Consider the following 6,000-nt stretch of genomic DNA (forward strand, 5'->3'; position numbering starts at 1 on the left):
CCCCACGGCCCGCGATTACCTTCCCTTCCACCCCCACCGCACCAAGCCTTGGGCTGCCCAGCGCTCACCACTGCCTTGGTGGACGTCCGGGTTCAGATGTCCCGGTGGCCCCAGCTCTGGGAAGGGAGCTTTCTCCAGACCTCTGGTTTCTCCCTGACGCCCTCTAAGAGGCTAGGGAGCCCCGAAAAGTTGGGCTCTTGGGGGCGGGGCAGAGCACCCGGCTCTAGGACGCGTGGCTGAGGCCGCCGCGGGTAAGTCCCCGAGGACGGGCGGGGCTAGCTTGCGACCCGCAGACACCCAGGAGCCTGGCTGAGACCGTGCTGAGCTTGGGGCGCGTAGACAGTGGCGTGCACTGCACACGGAGCTGCATTTTGCTTTTCTGAAGTTCGGTGCAAACCGCAGGCACAATTAATAATCACGCCTTTAATAAAGGCCAGGCCAGCATCCAGGCTGGCCCCTCATTTGATATCGTCTCCCTTAATTAAAAGACGCCGAACAAAGCTCCTTGAAATTATTTGCACTCTTTTGCCCGGCGCCTGCTGCTCCGCGAGGACCCTGACGCCGCTACCCCCAGCCGGTACCCGCAACTTACTCCAAAGCGGGCGGACTCCCGCTCCCGCCTTCCCTCTGCCTCTGCTCCCTTTAGAGTGCGACTTCATACTGTGGTGGAGCCCCCTCTCCACCCGCAGACCCCCTCCACAGCACCAAAGTAAGTTTTTAGCCTGCCTGGCCAAGAGTTCTCTGTGCGCCTTTAGAGCCCAGAGGCGACTTAAATTAGGGAGGGGGAAAGGCGGCGGAGAAGGGTTAATTTACTTTTCATTAACACAAATAAGCAAGTGTTCTTGTAACGGTCCATCCCCTCCCCACACAGGTGCACAGGATGGAAAAAGATGGGCTGGGTGGCAGGGAGCCCAGAGGGAAGCTATACTACTTCTTAAAGATGCTGCACTGGGCGCGCGCACACACCCCTCTTCCGCGGCTCCAGCCTTCTGCTAGTAGCAGCCGCCACCAAATAACTTTGCATCCTGGCCACGGCTAGGTAGCCTGGAGTGACTCCCCGGCCCAGGGAGAACTAGCACCGTCACCTAAGCCTTTTCAAAATGAAAGTACCCTTGTTGAAGCTGCGGCGCCTCCGTCCCCGCCCGCCGCCCCGGCACTCCCCGCTCGCCTTACCCCGGCTCGGAGCAGCTTCCCGGAGCGAGCCCCGAGAGGTCGGAGACCGCCACCCTCTGGCAGGCGCTGGGTGGCCTCCCGGGCCGCAGGGCTAAGAGCCGGGGACTCTTGCCCCGCGCCGCCGCTGCGGTGGCCGCCGTCAGATCGGGGCTGGGGAGCCCTGGGGCCGGCGGGGGGCCTGCCCGCAGCCGTCCGGGAGACGCGGGCCAGGGGAGGGGGTCAAGCGCGCCGCCTGCATCGCCCCCTGAGCCGAGCGGGAGATCGCTGCTAACAAGTGAAAACTTTTGGGAGCCCCTGGGAAGCCAGGGGAGGACCCGCACGCGCACCCCACTCAGCCCCCGGCCCGGGTGGGCTTTGCCGCTGCTGGTCCAGGCGTCCGAGCATCCCCCTGGCGCGGCGCCGGCCAGATGGCGGGGCGCCTCACCGCCCCCCTGCACTCCGCTCCAAGTTAATGCTGAGGCTAAATCCTCTTGCCATCACTCACGGTCACCATCGGGGCTTTTTATCTCCCGGTCTGATCCGGGCTGCGTAACTTCCTCTGTGTGGCTTTAACACACCATCCCACCACGGAGCAACGGTCTTCTTAAAGGTGCAGGAAGGAAATACTGCGATGCTCCGGGGAAGAGCCTCGGCCCGGGGAGGGGCGCGGCTTGCAGGGGCGTCCCGGCGGGCCCGTGGCCAGGGTGTCCCTAGCAGGCGGCCGCCGGAGTGAGCCTGCTGTTGGGGGTCGCTGCCTACACATCTCCTGGCGGCCCCGGGACCAAGCGGTCCCTGAGCTTGGGGTGCATCCTCAGCGGTCTCGGGTCAGGCACAGTAGAGCCGCATTTCCCTTCTTTCTAACTGTGGGACCTGATTCCGTGCCAGCGCCCAGGGGTGTGGGGGCTGCCCCATCGGCACCAGGGAGGGGGCCAAGTGAGTCAGCCCCCACCCCCCACAGCCAGGGCTCTAGGTTGCTGGCTCCTCGGTCTCTGTCTCTTTCTCTCTGTGTGAAGCGCTGCCACCCAGAAGGCCCTGAGCAGTGGGTAAAGGGGTGGGTGGGTGGATTTGGGGAGCTGGGGAGGGGGAGCGCTCTGAGCGCACAACCAAAGCCTGAATACCAGCTGACACATCGCCGCCTCCAGCCTGATGGGCCCTGCTTTTGACGGAGAAGCCAAGCCAGCTCTGCAGGGAGCGCAGAGTAGGGGGGCAAGAGGGCCCTTGCTCAGGAGCTCTCTGCCTCCCTGGGGCAGGCCTGGGAGGACCACGTGGGAGGACTCCTGCAGAGGCCGGGCAGAGGCCACTCAGTTGGCAGCGCTAGGGCAGCCCTGTGCTCTCTTCAGCCCCCTGGAGGCTTCCTGCCAGGCTGCCTCCAGGGCTGTAGGAGTGCATCCTGGGCTTCCCAGGGGCGCTTATTGGTCTCTTTAGGTGCTCCTGGTTTCCTTGGGGTGGGTTGTTGCTGTAGCATTCACACAGAGCCATGTCATTTGAATGCATCAAGAACAAAGGGCCTGGGGGGGGGGGGGAGAGAGAGAGAGAGAGAGAGAGAGAGAGAGAGAGAGAGAGAGAGAGAGAGAGAGACTGGTTCAAGGTCACAGAGGGTGTCAGAAATAGGAGTAAGATTGGCTTGTACCTCAGTGCCCCACCCCACTGCCACCACTCACATCCACTTTAACCCTTCCCTGATCTCAGCATTTCCCCCCATAAATCTAAAGAGGGCTGTTCTGTTGGCTAATATTTGTAACATCTTGTGACGAAGCAGGCAGAAGATGCAGAATTAGAGATTATCATCGGTAATAGCAATGACGATGATAATAATATCAAACATTTATTGGACACCTTCCCTGTCAGGCTCCATGCAAAGCAGCTTGTGTGTGTTGGTCCCTAGTTCTTCCTGAAGCCGTGTGACCACCCTGTTAGCAAACTGTCAGCTTGGAGCTTAGCGATCTTAAATAACCTGGCCAAGGTCACACAGCTTAGGAAGACTTGGTCTTGAGAGGTAGCTCTCAGGCTCTTAGTTGGTGTTCGGCCACTGGCTGACTTGATGGTTAAGTTGTGGTATGGCACAAGTCACTTCACAGCCTCAGTTTCCCCATCTGTCAAGTGTGAGTGGCAAGACCTTCGTTTTCCGAGTGTCTACTTGAGAATGTCCTCAGGTTTCAGAGGAGGGCCACCCCACCAAGCTGTCCTAGAAAGCAGGACAACGCTCCCCTCCCCAACATACATCAACTCCCTGCCTGGCCTCAGTGTCTCCAGCTGGAGGAAACTCCTTGCAGGGAGGAGGCAGATCACAGCCTCTTTCTTGGTTTGTAAGCATTTGTGCCTCAGGCAGCGGTGAAGGGCACACTATGGGGCTTCTGCCCAGAGTGAGTGATGACCCAGTGGGCCTTTGGCCTGCTCTCTCCCCCAGGCAGGGCCATCCATCCGCAGCAGTGCCCTGCTGCTCCACGATACAATGACTGGACATTGTCGGGATCAGCCAACAAGGCTTGCAGGAGGATGCTTCTAATGCCCAGTTCCTCTGAGCACCATGAAGAGACCCTGGGCTAGTCCTGCCAGTGACCCATGCGGGCAAAGATTCTGCCACTAAAATTACAGCACACTGGAAGTCAAAGTGAGCACAATTGAGATCATGGATTTTCTTGGCTCCCCGCCTAACTCCCCGGTGCATGCCTTTGGGGAGAACTCTTCCTTGCACTTAGTCTCAGTTTCCCCATCTGTGTGAAAAAGGATTGGTCTGGGAGTGCAGTCCCTGCTCTGACATCCTGAAACCGGCCACCTTCCACAGCAACCTCCAGGGGAAGGCATTCCTTTCAAAGGATAATAGAGTGCCCAGGAATGAATAGGATTCCAGCCATGTAGGGACCAGGTGGCCTGGCCTTGTTCATTTCTAAACTGCATTAAGGTACTTTCTGACAAATGGCCTTTCACTGGCAGAGAACGCAGCTGAGCACCAGGGGCAGAAAAGTGTTAATGAACACCCCCACCAGAATCATCAATGGCTCCCCTCTCTCCAGAGGCCTAATCACCTTCATTGGTGGGACTTTGCCGTCACTGGGCTGCTGCGATTTGAATCCTGGATGTGAAAATCTGTTATCGAAAAGCATTGCAGAATAATGTAGAGATATTATGGCACCTGCCTTTGTTTTTTTTAAAAAAAGATTTGTGTCTAAGCCTATATGTGTGTGCATATGTTTATGTCACACACATAGAGAGAGACTATACAAAGACTCCGAAGACATATATCAGCCCATAAGCGGGGGATATGGGGAAAATGGCATGCTTTGTTACCGATATTTCCCAGTGTTTTCCAAATTCTTTGCAATCAGGAAGTAAACAAAGGATCATGGAGTAACAGGAAATTATAAAGTTACAGGGGAAAATAAGATCCTAGCTCTGCAGTGAGAGGTGACAGATGAGGTCCCGCCCTCTGGGGATCTCGGAGAGAAGACAAGTCCCAACATTGACAGAGAGAAGGAGGGACAGATCAAAGGAACTCCTACCACCCGAGGAAGCCAAGCACAAGCTTAGAAGCTGCCCCGTCCATGTTCTGGCCACGCCTACAGTCACTGCATTCTGTGTGCCAAACCAAAATTTGGATTCTTCAAGAAATCCTTTGTCCCTTTGACCTTGAACAGTTGAGATATAGATGTGAATTGGTGGCAGCTGCCTGGAACCCAGCCAGGACCATTTAGGGGTTTCGAGACATCCCAGAGTCTCCTGCTTCTCCAGCTCAGGTTGGTGCAAGGGAAGGAAGAACACCACTTACTCCCAGGGCATTCCCCAAGGTGATGCCTCCAGACAGCAGCAGCAGCAACTGCAAGAAGCATTCAGCTCCTCCCTGCCCCTTCTCAGCTCTAATCTCTAGATCATACTCCCATTAATTATTATTACCGTATTAATCATACATGTGATTAATTCAGTAATGGTGATTCATAATTGATTGCATTTTATATGGCGCCTTTCATCCACACATCTCCCAAGATGTGCACAGCCTACAACAAGGCTCACATAGAGCAGGACGTGTTCTTAGCTCATCTGCATTTTGTTGAATAAACTTCTCTTTACAGAGGCAGAGGGCTAATAGTCTTTGCACAGATTGGGCTTGCCCGCCAGCCCTACTCCTTGCCCATTTCCCTGAGCAATGGTGCCCTGCCTTGCCTGGTGTTGCTCAGGAGTCCTGTAGATTGTAGTCCTATGACAGGCAAGTCCATCTGAGTCCCCAGATGTTGGGCCAGACACCAGCCTTCCTCTACAGAAGGCAATGCTACAAAGCAACTCTGGATCAAGGGCTCTAGAACTAGGCTTTCTGCTAAGGAGCTGTGTAACCTTGAGCAAGCTGCTTTTTTCCTACCCCAATTTGTCTAAATTACAGTGGCATTAAAAATAGTCTCTCTCTCTTTGGACAACTAAAACCAATTGAACACCTAGAACCTGCTGTATAGGAACCTTACATTTGTGGTATATCTATAACCAGACTTCTCATTCTTTTTCTGGGCCTCAGTTTTCTTAACTTTAAGATGGGCTGATGGGTTCAGAGAGATGGCTCAGCAGTTAAGAGAGTGTATTGCTCTAACAGCAGACTTGAGTTTGGCTCCCAGCCCTATTTTAGGCAGCTCACAATCACCTGTAACTTTAGTTCCAGGGGAATCCAATGTCATCTTCTGTCCTCTGCAGGAACCTGCACACACACACACACACACACACACACACAAATAAAATTATAAAACAGGATGGTGGGCCCACTTCAGGAATTCCTCTGAGATCTGAAATGAACACTGACAACAGAAGCAATTGGGGTTTTGAGAACTCAAGAGTTAGGCACCCTGGGTTAACAATCCTGTTTGCTAT

The 6,000-nt window shown here is 55.1% G+C and overlaps 1 protein-coding gene across 4 annotated transcripts in view; it reads right to left on the bottom strand.

Moving 5' to 3' along the window:
* Ntng2 (netrin G2) overlaps nucleotides 1-2,158 on the bottom strand; it is a 65,197-nt gene extending 63,039 nt beyond the window's left edge. Inside the window, exon 1 of one of the 4 annotated variants that reach the window (XM_075985620.1) lies at nucleotides 1,174-2,158. The gene's annotated coding sequence lies outside the window, so the exon portion shown is untranslated. Of the gene's footprint in view, nucleotides 1-68; nucleotides 170-1,173 lie in introns of those variants that run through there. The other 3 variants (XM_075985618.1, XM_075985617.1, XM_075985619.1) reach the window with 3 other exon arrangements.
* Between the last annotated feature and the right edge of the window lie 3,842 nt (nucleotides 2,159-6,000).

Source organism: Microtus pennsylvanicus, chromosome 9 (genome assembly GCF_037038515.1).
Source record: "Microtus pennsylvanicus isolate mMicPen1 chromosome 9, mMicPen1.hap1, whole genome shotgun sequence".
Classification (NCBI taxonomy): domain Eukaryota; kingdom Metazoa; phylum Chordata; class Mammalia; order Rodentia; family Cricetidae; genus Microtus; species Microtus pennsylvanicus.